Source organism: Chiloscyllium punctatum, chromosome 51, assembly GCF_047496795.1.
Source record: "Chiloscyllium punctatum isolate Juve2018m chromosome 51, sChiPun1.3, whole genome shotgun sequence".
NCBI classification, from domain to species: domain Eukaryota; kingdom Metazoa; phylum Chordata; class Chondrichthyes; order Orectolobiformes; family Hemiscylliidae; genus Chiloscyllium; species Chiloscyllium punctatum.
In genome coordinates, this window is record NC_092789.1 from 15,527,593 (window position 1) to 15,543,186 (window position 15,594).

Here is a 15,594-nt window from a genome sequence, read left to right on the forward strand (position 1 = left end):
CAAAATTAGCATTGAATTCTCTTATGATTATGACTTAGTTCATAAATCACTGATTGGCTTCCGACATCAAAATCAATCTGCGATTTGTCGAAATTGGTCCAAAGAGAAATCCTTGGGAGGGTATGGAAATGAAAATGTCTTTCAAAGTAGTAAGAATAATTGACCACAGATAAGAGATTAAACGTCTGAGGCAGAAACCAAGTAAAATATTTTGGATGAATTATCTGCCACATATGAGGGCACATTAAGTCGCAGAGTTGGTGTTTACATAAAGCGCTGGGAAGATGGATGTGTAAATCAGTACAAACCAGTGAGTTTGCGAAAATGCTAAAGGAAATTACAGTACTAGCTAGAAAGCTGAAAAAGGAATATACAGACTGTTCAAGCTTTTATGCAGATGGAAGTGTCATATCTCATTTCTGAAGTTATTGGCATGCCAAACGGTTATGCATATGTACCAGTAGGAGCAGGTCATGTAAATAAGATTTTAAGAGATGCATGAGCAAGTCAATGTTCGATGGGTGAGAAATTAGGACACATGCAATTCAGAAGAGTTGTTGCCGGAAAAGATGGTAATTTGCGGAATTCGTGGTTTGAAGAACAGTGCTCTATAATGTAAATGAGATTGTAGACACCGGTGAAAAATGGCGAATTAATGGTTCGAGAAGTTCAGAGATTCTCCTTTCCAGAAACCGGTTTATCCTTGGTAATGATATAACTGGATCACAAGTGGGAAAGATGCGTATTCTGCTTGAAACATCCGTCGAAAATCTGGCAACTGGTGCATTTCACAAATATATCCTCCGCCTTTTCTTGATTTTGTTCTATAAAGGTCACAAGGCCACAAGTGGAAACGGGAGAAGAAATCAAAGAGTAAAAATACATTTTTGCAAGGTGTGTGAATGTTTGCAGTTCAGGTTGAGGTTTAGGGTGTTGGTTTGCTCGCTGAGCTGTAGGTTTCATATCCAGACGTTTCATTACCTGGCTAGGCAACATCATCAGTGGCGACCTCCAAGTGAAGAGAAGCTGTTGTCTCCTGCTTTCTATTTAAAGCTTTCGCCTGGATGGGGTTCCTCGGGTTTGTGGTGATACCATTTTCTGTTTGTGGTAATGTCATTACAAACTTGCGTATACAGAAAACCGACAAACACTGACCAAATACTCAACTACTCCAGCAACTATCCCAATACACACAAACGAAGCTGTATCAGAGCACTAATCCAACGAGCCACCACACACTGCAGCACAGACGAACTTCGATAAACAGAGGAGAACCACCAATACGACGTATTCAAGAAGAACGGATACTCAAAAAACACAGTGCCCAGATTCCTCAAGAACAAACTACGACAAGCAGACCAAACACAGCCAGAAACCCTAACTACTTTACCATACATCAAAGAAGTTTCAGAAATGACAGCCAGACTACTGAGACCCCTCGGAATCCAAGTGGCACACAAACCCACCAACACTCTCAAACAAAAACAAACAAACTTAAAAGACCCAGTACAACCCATGGAAAAAACCAACGTCATCTACAAAATTCCATGCAAGGACTGCCACAAGCAGAACGTAGGACAAACAGGAAGAAAGGTAGACACCAGGATACATGCACACCAGCTAGCCACAAAAAGGCAAAACCCTCTCGCCCTCGTAGTCCTGCCCACTGATGAAAAAAAAAACACTATTTCGACTGGGACAATACATGTATCCTGGGACAGGCTAAGCAAAGACATGCCAGAGAATTCCTAGAGACCTGGCACGCCAACCACAACGCCATAACCAAACACATAGACCTAGATACCATCTGTCAACCCCTCAGAAAATGAACAGGGAATGACATCACCACAAACCCCAGGAACCCCATCAAGGAGAAAGATATAAATGGAAAGCAGGAGACAACAGCTTTGCTTCACTTGGAAGTCACCACTGATGATGTTACCTAGCCAGCTAATGAAATGTCTGGATATCAAACCTACACCTCAGTGAGCAAACCTACACCCTAAAGTAAAGATAAATAATTTGAGGTTTAGTTATCAGAAACGATGGATCATCAAATACTTGTGTAGAAAATTAGAACAGTTAAAACAAAAAGTCTATATTACTGCTTCAGAGACAATTTCTAAAGTACAAAGGAAACATGAAAAATCTAAAACCGTTGTATCAGAAAGCAAAAATGGAAGAAGAATCCGAGTGTACCCTCGAATTTTGCAACTTAAAAATGAAGAATTGATCGGATAATTTGAGACCATCACCAGTTCAAGTGGACGCAAACTTGGTAGACGTTCGTCAAACCGTATTACTGGTGGGTTGTAAAAAAGGCGTTCGTGCGGGTCCCTGGCTCTCTAAGAAAGAAAACAGGAAAATAAATCGTTTGGATTACTTCTGAATTGTATGCTACACTCACATCCAGTAGAATGCTAAAATCATTTCAATTAGACATATCTCCACAGTTATTCTGTCAAAACTAGTCACACTTATGCTAAGAAGTGTTGAACATGTGTTTTAATTTCGCTACTTTAGCACAAGACATTCAATTCGCACATTGATAAAATTGACTTCGATGCTATCTTTGATCATGTGGGAAACCATCCCAAAATGGTGCAATTTTCAAATGCGTCTTCATCCACCTGAAATAAATGACAAAACAGAGCAAGATGCCATTAAGATATTTTAAAAAGCCAATGACGTTCAGGGAAGGTTGAAATGGAACATAAAGAACAAGATGACAAATATATTGCAAAGTGTCGATTAAACTGAAGATGCGACTTTGCTGGCGAAACATGCGAGTCTGAGGAAGTTGGAGAGGTCTGTGGGGAGAGAGACAACGTGGAACAACAAAAATCAGTGAGTTGTTAATACATTGCGCGGCAACAACTCTGCAGTTGCTTTCATCTTGCACAAGAACGAGATCATTAGATCGTTTTATAAAACGTCAGCAACAGGGAAGAATTGGAAAGACGGTATTCATTGGAGAACTGTTGTTTCGATGTTGAAGGCACGTACTGATCTTTTAAGAGATAGTGAATGATGTTCGGAGCTGAGATCGTAGTAACACCTGCGTCATATGACTAGATGGCAGTCTCAGAGTGAACTGGAAAACTGAATACATGCAACATTTCACTGTAAAATGGATAGCTGAATTGGTTGCTGTTTTGAGAACAAGTCGAACTTAACCAATCAATTTAAATTATACCGCAGGATGCGAAAGCCACAGCCTGTTTCGACTTATTGTTTTGCCAACATTGAAATAATGAGAGCACCCAATGTTGGGGATTTCAAAATGAAGGCTTTTTGAAAATTGGAGACAGAGTACCTGACATCATCACTGATGCAAAACATTATGAATCACTTCCTATAAAAGGTGACTCCTCAAATGAAACATATTGGCATGAAAAAAGAAAGAAAAGACCCAGGGAGATCTGCAGCAGGAAGAAAGGCACCAATGACCACAACTACTTCAGTGTTTTTGAAATGAAGTTAATGGAATTTGAATAAGTGTCGTATTGGATGAGCATATTGTTATACCGTTCGAGGCAGGGAATAAGAAGTTAAGAGAAAGGGGGTATTAGAATTGTGAATAGTTGTGCTTAATGTTCACACTTAGAGAGTAAATTAAATTTGTTTTCTTTAAATAGTGGAATTTGGCAGTTTCCTGCAACTTATATTTTAACAGATTACAAGATGTGGTGAGCTTTTCTGAGTTTTCTTTGCGTGAATTACCAGAGCAGTCCACTACCGTGGCGAAACAGTGCAGATCAGCAAAATTAGGAATATGTTGTGAGAGCACTCAGAATAGCAAAACATGGGAATTGTTCTTTCTATAGACAGAATCCTTTTTCAGCACAAAGCGGGTGAAGGCGAGGAGAGAAAACAATCCCTGCATGTGGAATGCACAACATATGAGATGGAGATCTTAAGAAATCCAAGAGTCCAAAATTGTGGCTCAGAGAACTTCAACGTAAATCTGGAAATGGTGAACAATATACATGTATAGCACAGCAGCAGCATCAAGTATACAACATTTGTTGAACGATTACAGACGAACAGTTTGATTCGCAACAATGCTCAACTGAAGGAAGTGATTCACATACAGTTTGAAATATCAAACAAACTGCTTCAAAGCACAAATCTGTCATAAAATTGTAAACAATTTGCGGGGCATGTGGACTGTGTCTGTTTCTACAACATGCTATCTGATAGCCACGTTTCAGGACATAAATTTCCAATAAGGAGCATTACGTTTTCCACCATTGGAAGAATTTTGGTTTGATAGAGGAAGAGTAAAATAACACACGAATAGAAGAGAGGATTGGAAATCTCCATCCAACAATAATCTTGGAAAAATCTAAGTTGACACCATAATAGCAATTGCTAGAGCACCTCAACAGGTTTGTTGCAATCTGTTGGAAGCAAGTAGCGTCCGTGTTTCGAGTCGTTCATTAGGACCATTTTGGTGAAGGCAACCTGAAATGAAAACTTGATGGTTACTTTCTTCCCACAGTTGCTGCCAGACCTGGGTTTTTCCAGCATTTTCTGTTTGTGTTCCAGCATCCGCAGGTCTTTGTTTTCTTTTAGAATCTCAATGGACTGACCATTACAGGAGAATGTATGAGGTGCGTGGTGCGCCATCAACTTGGAGATCTGAAAAGATTTATCACAGAATTTATGGGAAAATTTTATTCTGATGGCACTCAGACGGACTATGCGCAATTGTAATTAATGTGCAGCGGGCAGACAGAATAAAACATGAAATAAAACAGAGTTGTACCATCACGAATACAGATGTAGCTTTAAATTTCATTTAGGAAATTGAAAAATGATAGTAAATGGATATGTGACGCCATTCTTTATCTCCTCTCTGAACTTTCTCCGAGTAAGTATGTAAATGCACGTGTTGGTGCATGAACTCAAGAGCCGGAGCATGAATCCAATCTGTTGGGCAACATACATGGGATCACTCAGGTTTTTGTTTGTGTAATTAAAGTTTCGAACTGACCAGTTGAATGAATGTACAACATATGTTATCCACAACAGCATGAAATTGGAGGACAAAGCGAAGAGTAAAATTATGGATTTCCTTCGATTCTTCATTTCAGGGTCAAGTTCGTTTTCCTTTTTCTCATGACCACGGAGGCCCTTGCGGAGTCGATTGGCTGTTATAATGTTTCTGACAGTCAGGGCGTTGAAGACCAAAATGCACAGTATTGGAATCAGAGGCGTTAGGAGACTGTCAATCCATTCATACACTGCCCAAAACATTGAAGTGAAATAGTCAGGCGTCTGCTTGCAAAACCATGGCACATTGTCAATGATTATTGAAGGAACAAAAACAAAGTACCACGTAATGGACCTGAAACAACTAACAATGCTCAGAGTTTGAATCACCACGTTTGCTGTTTTCTTGGTGCAGTATTTTGGTTTCAACTTGTGGTAACAGATGGCCACAAAGCGATCAAAAGTAAAAGCAACTGTGAACCAAACAGAAAAATCGAGGGCTGCAAGAGACAAGACGACTCTTAGCGAGCACACAGGAGTAACGAATAGAAAAGTTATTGGGAAGTGAATGTTATTTGTTCGGTTCAATAAAACATTAAAAATGACGAGCAGTCGATCCGCTGTTGACATTGCCACTAGGTACTGAGTGATACATAGAGAGAGTCCACAGTTCCCTCGTTTCAAAACGACAATTGCCATTAAGTTAACTGTAGAAAATGGAATTAAAGATCAGCAGATTAGTGGCAGAATGTGTTGTCCCAATGGTCGTCCCATCGCAAAAATAGTTTTTAAAAAATTTATTTTGAAGTGCACAACAATGTAAAAGTTGTCAGTTACTTATCGCCTGCATCCAGAACAACACAATCTTTCACATAATATTGACAGACAATAGATTCAAGGGATAGGAATCTGGATGGGCTATAACAGACAGAAATAAACGGAACAATTCGAGGGAAAAGAACGCATATGCAAGGAACTGGAACATTTTACATGTTACATGTAATCACACCATATTCCCTGAACCAGGATTCTTATTTTTATTCTGAGGTGAAGGCATTTAATTAAACAAAGGTTTTAAAGTGTACAGTGCGCAGACTCTACCATGATAATTGAAAGCTTGACATCACAAGAACACTGATTGGAAGTTTCTGAAGAATTGGATCGGGTGCCGTCAACGCTGTCAGACACCTTCCCAAACTAATATACTTCAATTAGGAAGAATCAGCTTTAGGATTTGAATATCTTTCATTCACATTGAAAGCTATGCATTAGCAGACTTAGCACCATTGCTCTTTTGGAAAGTAAAATCTCCTATTTGTTAGAGCAGAACTCCGATAATATTATTTCAGTGCTATTGGAAAAGGCAAATCTTTAGCATTGATATGATATTAAGGGAGTTTTACTGTACCGGCAGGAGATTTTAGATACCAAAAGTGCAATGCTGCAAAACACAATCAGACAATGGCGGACAATCTTGAAGCGAATTGAGTATTGGCTGTGACTGAAAAGCATTTATCTTTTCAACTATCCTCTGATCGATAATAAATAGCGTCCATTCTGCTTACATCCCGGCCATATATTGATCCGATCGTTCCTTCCTAGCGCTTTCGTTTCCCTTCCTGTTTAAATTTCTGAATAATTCTTCGCGGCTGTTGCCGTCAGGGAACGATCAAAGGTGTGGATAGGGTGTATTCATACAGCTAATTCAATGTTCATGGAAAATAGAGGCGTCAATGCTTTGCTTATTTTACTGCATTAGACGATGGCGAAAAAACAATTTTCAAAAGAGAATTTGATTTTCAGTTACCTCGGTTTTGTAAAGTGTGACGCATGTTCCTTTTCTGCAGACCACATGTTCATCAATTCTGAACTATATTTCAATTAATGTAATGATGTAATTGCACAGCTATAGATGGCAGTGTTCCACAAAGGTGTTCAAAAATCTATTTTATGGTATTGAGAATATTTTCATGCAGCAAAAAAATGCACAAAATTCGAAGCTCTAATTTGCCACAAATCGAAATGTTATCCTGTTCTATAACATTCATTCAGAAAGACAAATGAACATTGAACATAAAACATAGAACAAGACAGCGCAGGACAGGCCTGTCAGCCCTCGATGTTGCACTGACCTAAGAACTAATCTAAGCACATCTACCTACACCATGCAATAATCATCCATATCGTTATCCAAGGACTGTTTAAAAGCCCAGACTGTGGCTGAGTTAACTACATTGGCAGACATGGAATTCCACTCCCTTACTCCTCTTGGAGTATAGAACCTGCCACTAACATCTGTCTGCAATGTATCAACCCACAATTTGCAGCTATGCCCCCTCGTAAACCCGATGTCATCGTCCAAGGGAAAAAAAGACTCTCACTGTTCGCCCTATCGAATCCTCTGATCAACTTGTATGTCTCTATTAAATCCGCTCTTAGCCTTCTTCTTGACAATGAGAACAGACCCAATTCCCTCACCCTTTCCTCATAAGACCTTCCCTCCAGACCAGGCAACATCCTGGTAAATCTCCTCTGCACCTTTCCCAATGCATCCACATCCTCCCTGGAACGGGGAGACAAGAACTGTACACAGAATTCCGATTGAGGTCGCACTAACATTTTGTACAGTTGCAGAATGACATCACGGCTCCGGAACTCAATACTTCTACCAATAAACCAGACACACCGTGCGCCTTCTTAACAGCACTACCAACCTGGGCTCTAACTGGATCTGTGTACATGGACACCAAGGTCCCTCTGGACATTCACACTGCCAATAATCTTTCCATTGATCCAGTATTCTGCCTTCCTGTTATTCTGCCCAAAGTTAATCACTGCATATTTATCTGCAATGAACTCCATTTGCTACCTCTCTGCCCAATTCTGCTGTTTGTCCAAGTGCCCTTGCAACCTGCAATATTCTGGCACACTATCCATCACTCCATCGACTTTAGTGTCATCTGAAAACTTATGAACCCATCCACTTGCGTTCAAGTTATTTATAAAAATGACAAACAGCAGTGGTCCAAAAACAAATCTTTGTGGCCCACAACTAGTAACCGTACTCCAGTCTGAGTTGCTTGCAAGATGATTAAAAATCCTATCTTTTATAATATCTTCAAACTTTTTCGACAACAAATTTAAGTTTTACTGATAATAATTACCTGGGTTATCTCGACTGTCGTTGTTGAACAAGGGGACAATATTTGCAAACATTCAGTCCTGTGGTACTAAACCTGTAGACAATGTCGACTCAAACATCAAGGCCAAAGTTTCCGCCATCTTCTCCCTCCTTTCTGAGAGAATCCTCGATAAATACCATCTTGGACTTATCTACTTTCACACCTTTGAGAATTGATAACACCTCCACCTTACAAACCTCAATCCTTTCTCCTGTAATAGTCGCATCTCAGTCTCCTCATTTGCGATATACTCCTTTTCATGTATGAAAACAGATGAGAAGTGCTCATTTATCACGTGTCCGCTCTCCACAATGTCCACACACAACTTCTCACTTCTGTATTTGACTGGCCCTGTTCCTACCTTGGTCATTGTTTTATTCCTCACATACCGTCAGAAAGCTTTCGGGTTCTCCTTTATTCGACCTGAGAAGGACTGCTTATGACCCCTCCATGCTCTTCTTAATAATCTCATTAAATCCTTTCACGCGAAGTTGTATATCTCCATTGCCTCTTCCTTAGACATCTTGTCTCACTGTCACACAATCCCCCCTCGTCTGATACACAAAACATACAATTTCTTCAGTAAACTAAGGTTCCCTTCCCTTATCAATTCCTTCCTGTCTGTCAGGGACATTGCGATCAAGGTCACGCAATATCTGTACCTTATACCAGCTCCACAATTTAATTGTCCCCGTCCCATGCACATCGTTACCCCATTCTGTGCCTCCAATGTCTTGCCTAATCTCATTGTAATTTTCCTTCCCCCATCTGTATCTCATGCCCTGTGGCCTTACTTATCCATTTTCATCGGTAATCTAAATATAACCGAAGTATCGTCACCCTGTCCAAAGTGCTCACCTGCCACTGCCTCAAACACCTGGCCTTTCGTCTTGTTGTCCCTTCGAAAGACTGTATGAGGGAAAACTCCTCCACAGATTGGACAATAACTGATCCATCAGACCGACCAGAGTCATAGCATTTCCATGCAGTGTTGGGCAATTTGAAGTCTCACATCATTACAAACTTTTCGTTTCAATCCTACCCAAAATCACTTTGCCGATCCTCTGCTCGTCATCCCTGGAACTTAACAGAGGCCAATAAAAAATCTCCCAGCATTGTGCCCTCTCCTCTCCTGTTTCTAAACTCAGACCATAACACCTCCATGGACGAGTCCTCGTCAAAAATTCTTTCAGTCACTGTTGTACTGTCCTTGACTAACAAAGCCACGTGTCCCCCTATTTTACCAACTTCACTGATCGACTTGAAATATCTAAATCCTTGAACCTGCGACATCCATTCCTGACAGCGCTCTGGCCATGTCTCCGAAGAGGCCAAACATCGACGTCCCAGTTATCAATCCAGTTTTCAAGCTCACCTAACTTATTCCGGATGCTCCTAGCGTTGAATTACACACACTTCAAGCCATCTTGCTGTCTGCCAGCACACTCCTGTGATCGTGAAATCCTGCCCATGTCCTAGCTGCTCACATCATCCTATGCACTGGAACTACACACCCATCCCCCGGCTGAGCTATTTTAAACCCACGCGAATAGCATAAGCAAATTTCCACCTAGGTTATGTGTACCTCCCTGTTTGAAGTAAATACTGTCCTGTTTGCAGAGGAGAGGTCCCATCTTCCCCAGATTGAGAGCCAATTATCCAAACACATGGACCCCTCCCTCTTGCACCATCACTGCAGCCACGTTTTCAGCTGGCATCTCTCTGTCTTCCTCACCTCGCAATCAAGTGACACGCGGAATAAACCAGAAATAATAGATCTGTTTATTCTAGCTGGCAGAGTCCGCCATAGCTCCCTGAACTTACATCTTACACTATATCCCTCTTTCCACCTATGTAGTTGGCACCTATGTAGACCAGCACCAGGGGCTGGTCAGCCTCTCGCTTCAGGACACCAAGACACGTTCTCAGATATCACTGACCCTGACATTGCTGTGTAAGAATCACTCAATATTCTGTAAAAAATTTCCAGGAGACGCAGAAAATCCTACAGGAAATTAAACTTTTAATTTTGCCAAATCAAAGCTGTGGGAGCCAGCAAAATGTCTTCCCTGACTCCTCACAATTTCTTTGTTCTCCTCCAGTTTAAACTATTTGTTGGTCCCACGCTTATCCAATAATATTAGCATAGCCAATGACGTTGACTTGTTGTGTCTTTCTAAGGTAATTATCGCTTGCCACACTGGTTCCTTCCGTCACACCTAACCTATCACATTAAAACACCATCACATTTAGCATTACCTCATGTCCCAGTGATTTATTTAATCAATCACAATGCCCCACAATTACCTGTTACTGAAGCTCTGCAACATGATACTGGGCATACATTACAACACTACGTGAGCTATATTACTGCCAAAATAACTTCTGTAGCACCTGGGAGGCAACACAACAACCGTAAGCTTCTTTCATCCCCAACGAACCTTCTATCTGACCATCTAACTATTGATTCCCAAAGGACTAACACTCTCCTCCTTTGCCCCCTTTCCTTGTGTGCAACAGGGCAGTCACCTGCACCTAAATGCGTACCCCTGATAACCCGTCCCCTGAACATAATGCAAAAAGGGTACACTTGTTGTTCAGGGGAACGATCACCGGGTTCCCTGCACTGATTAATTTCCCCCTTCTCACAGTCACTCAGCTTTCTTGGTGTCGAGGATTAACTATTTCCATGTAACTCTTGGATATCACAGACTCTGCCTCCCGAATGATCCCAAGTTCAACCATCCGCTGCTCCAGTTCCCTAACGTGGTATTGGCGTAGCAAGAGTGGGGTGCACATCCTGCAGCTGCACTTGGATGCGTTACTTCTATCGTCCCTCTGCTCAACATCATGCAGGAGCAACATTCCTCTCCCTGCACTACCTTCCCTGAAATGTCCTTACCAAAAAGTAAAACAACAAGAGAAGTTTACCTGATATGTTCCTGCTGTTAAAGGCGAGAGGAGGTGAATGTGTGGAAGGCCCGACAAGTGTAGGGTCCCGGGTTTAGAAAACACTCGCTTATGTCGCTGAAGGTTTAAAAACTCCCCCCTTTCCCAGAAACGTCTGCTCTCCGATATCAGATGTAAAGATTTAAATTAGTGACGCACCTTTCCCTGCAGGCCCCTGGTCCAAGCACCCGCTTTTCCTGCTGCTGAAAAAAGAAATGGCAGTGGACACCAATGAGAACGTCCATGCCTACCGGCGTCCTTACTGCCATACATTCTTGAGTATCACTTGAAAGAATACAAGATATTTGAACCATTCATGCAAATTGTATTTGACGCTGCAATGCGTCGTGGTTCTTCAGTGATCCATTTTAAACTCAAGGTTTGCAGACAGACTTGATAACAGAAACCTGACGAAAACGTTGAAGCTAGTAATAACTGATTCGCAGTTAAACTATTTTCTGGAAAAGTTAAGTTTATTGAAAAGATTTTGGATTAAACCCGAATGTTAATTGAAACAACACAATCTTGGCACTCAGAATATGAAGCACAATCAAGCATGGGGACTGTTTTGCGGTGCTGATATCTACTGATGGTACTGGGACACTGAATTCAACTGTCTGTCTCGTAGGAATGACTCATATAAAATACGATCCTGTGAAAATGCCTACTTTTTCGTTTACTCGTGGTTTACACGTCAATAGTAAACAATGAAACAAATTAATTCAAAGGCGACAGTTTCCAAGATATTATACATGCAAGGAAACAAATTGCAGCTTACTTTATAGTCGTCCTTCAAATGATTATGCAAAACATTTTACTTGAAAGGAAATTTCTGTGTTTTTTTAAAATTTGGTGAAAAGGATAACATGCGGCATTTGAGAATCAAAAAACATGCAACACTAATTGCAATGAAGACCTAAGCAACAAAAACGTCTGACTGATTAATATTAAACCTCTATTGGAAATATTTCAAATGCAATTAAGAAAACATGATAAACCGAATTTTTGACATAATAACAAAAAACAAATGCACGTAGTTTTCAATACACGGCAGGCTTCATGGATGAAGCACGTGTAAACTTGTTTGTAAGGTGCCCCACAGATCCAAAGCCTTACCAGTGATACCAATAGCTGCGAGCCCTGGGTAGTAAAATCTTTCTATCTGAAAGATCATTGGAAACTCCATTATCTGTATGAAATATCTGCTTTCATGTGACTCTGTGATTCCAGTTGATGAATTAACAATGCAGATTCAACACAGCCAATATTTATATAGTTGTGTAATCTCTAGTGATGTAATTATCCTCTTTCCCTAATGAATAATATCTATATTTCAGAAATTGTGAGGGATCCCTGTCTTAAATGTCAAAATCCGAACATAATTCATTCGAGTTTGAGAAACATTGCGTCACGTTTTGAATTTTAATAAGGAGGGATTAAGGGTGGAAGTACAGACATAAATATGAGTAACATTTTAGACATCTCTGTTAATGACTTTGATCAGCCTGTGAAGAGACAGTCAACTCCCCATCTTCCTGTTTATCACAGAATCCACCAATCTGACGGTTGAATATCATACTCTCTAATGTGGTGACAATCCCTAAAACCAAAGCATGCCCCCCACTGGTTATGTAAATGTTACAACTGATACAAGTGTTACGACTGCTGCATTTTGTTTTATTTCAGTTGAGTTCTAATGTCCCCAAATTTGAGAGTTTTCTGCATGATATGCTTTTGAATACCGGAAATATTTGTTCAAAACATGTTAAAAATTGAACAAATTCTTTGCATTTGTATCTGAAGAAATTTCATGATTTGATCCTCTATCTTTGCTGACAACCTCCACTGAACCGAACCCCTTCCATCGACTGCAACTGTAAAACTACCTAGTTCATTCCAAAAATTAAGAGTAATTTGAGGTCACCAAAGGAGTGTAGTCTGCATCACTAGGTATATTTCGATCTGAAAAGAAATTTTCGCCCCATACCATGAGACGTTTTCGAAATGATATCAGTAAGCAAGAAATGGGCAGTTTTCTTTTTGAAGCAAATTGCCCAAAGGAGCAACAAATCCAAAGAAATTACGGAATATTGCTTTCTGTATTTGTCATTATGAAACTATAAACATTTGAAACTCACCTATGAACATTTATCAAAAGAATCAGTTTTGCATTAACAGTGCGAGCTACACCTTGGAGGGAGTGACATTGAAATAACACGAAGATGTCCACGTCGATTTCAAACTAATCTCTACACCTGAAATTCACTTCATTGATTGACTTGAAGTTCCAAACACATATCTGACCACAATTAAATACGTAGTCCTGTATCATTTTAAGCTACATAGGTTATATATTAATCAATCGATAATCATAAATCACGACTGTGAACTTTCCACTGTCTTCTCTCACAACAGCCAACTCATCTTTGTCTCAGTAAACACATGCCGGCTTTCAAAACAACTTGTATTTACATCTATTTGAAAACAATCTTTCATTTTACTTTCTTGACAAGTTACAGAAAAAAATGCTTCTGGAAGACCATACTGTTCCATTATTTCCCGATGTCCAATGGAGAAATCGAAAACTCAAAGTGTAAATTTAAAATGCCTAACACCCTAATTTTCCAGAAATGGTATGAGAACCTGGTTCTTGACAACAGTACAGAATGCTAAAGTTCTGTATTAATTTTAGCGTGTTAATTGTTGCATTAGTATGTTTCCATTTATATATGAAAAAAAACAACTGATGCGGTGTTTAAGTTACTCCGTGATGATACAACGACATGATGATATCATTACTTTGATATCTCAACAATTCCAAAAACAGCTACAACAATTGGATGCAATATTGATATCAAGAGGATTTTGAAGTAAACGTACTGATTTGGGGTAACCTCTCGGATTGACGAAGAAACGTTATGTCCGTGAGTTTATGATAGCTGCTGAGTATTGTGGAACCGTCAGTGAGAATCCCAATTTCTGGAAGGGCTTTATGAGGTTGCTGGTGATTAATTTCAATACTATTTGTTCGACTCAGTAAAATGCGACTGGATTTTACTCTCAGTTCCAAAACGAGTTTTGTTCTTTTGGACAGCCGAATGTTCCTTTGCTCAGCCATTATGTCAGGATCCATGTGGCATTGGCAGAACAGAAGATGAGTACCTGTGTGTAATAGTTTATTGCGAAACTGCCAGTTAATTCCATTGCCGACGCTATGTTCTATATTTTTTTCAGCGAGTAGACATATTGGATTGAAAGGTTGCGTGGCTCATCATCCTTGAGGCGAACACAAAATATTTGCATTTGTCGACATATTTAGACTGCATACAAGAGTTGTACATTAGTGAGCCAAATTGGCAAAGTTAATATCTCTTTCTGTGTGTTAAGATTTCAGTATTATTTGCGTGGATTTGTTCGGAGCATAGTCACTAATTGTTCAGTATTTCAGGCAACTGCTTAATATTACATAGTTTGAATCCATGTTGATACAAGACTAGCTTGTCCAACTAACCCTCATCAGATGGCTTTCTTTTTCCAATTTTCCAATGAATAACCCTCTCTCAAATCCGCTCCAAATGCATATTAATTATTACATGAGAGTATATGTACACGATATGTGAACTGTTTTACACCATCCCTACGAAGATTGCATGTTCATGTGTGAAAAATAAGTCACATTGATGCAGGAATGGGCAGTTGATAATGGAACTTCGATTTTGCAAATGGAACAATGGCTAATTAAGAGAAATCATGTTTGCAAACAACGTCTTTAAAGACTATATAATCGGAATATCGATTGTAAAAACACAAAAAGGAGTAGAAACTGGTTATTAAGACTTCCAAACCTGCTACATCATTCAATAATATCATGGCTGGTTGAGGAATAATCTCAAATCCGCAACCTGCTCACCTGTGAAAAACATGATTATACCCCGTCGCTTAAAAAGCACCTAGTGGTTTTCCAGTGTCATAATTTTTGAGTGGAATGAATGTATTGTTGAATTTCAAAAGGTTCAAAGAGACTGCTTCAACCATTTGTTTCAAGGAACAATTTACAAAATTTTGCGTCCCTCTGAGAAACAGAAAATAATAGCTTCTCATCAAAAATGTCAAATGGCAACCAATGATGTTAAACAATGATGTTTAACTTCAAAACTGATAAACCAGTGATGTTTAGCCTCTGCATTCTCCCATTCGGAAAACAGCCTCTCCACATCCATTCTGTCAAGGCACCTCAGGATGCATTGTTATATAAATTTGTTGCTGCTTGATTTTTAATCTCATTTACACAAACCGAGTCAGTCCCTTCTCGCTTTATTAACTGCACTTACTCCATTTCGTAGTATTAATCGAGGGAATAGTCCCTAAACTGCCTGAGAATCATGTACATCCAGTCTTAAATGGGAGGATCGCGGGCAATGTAAATCTAAAGGTGGTCTCATGAGCAGAACTGGAATGTCATCTC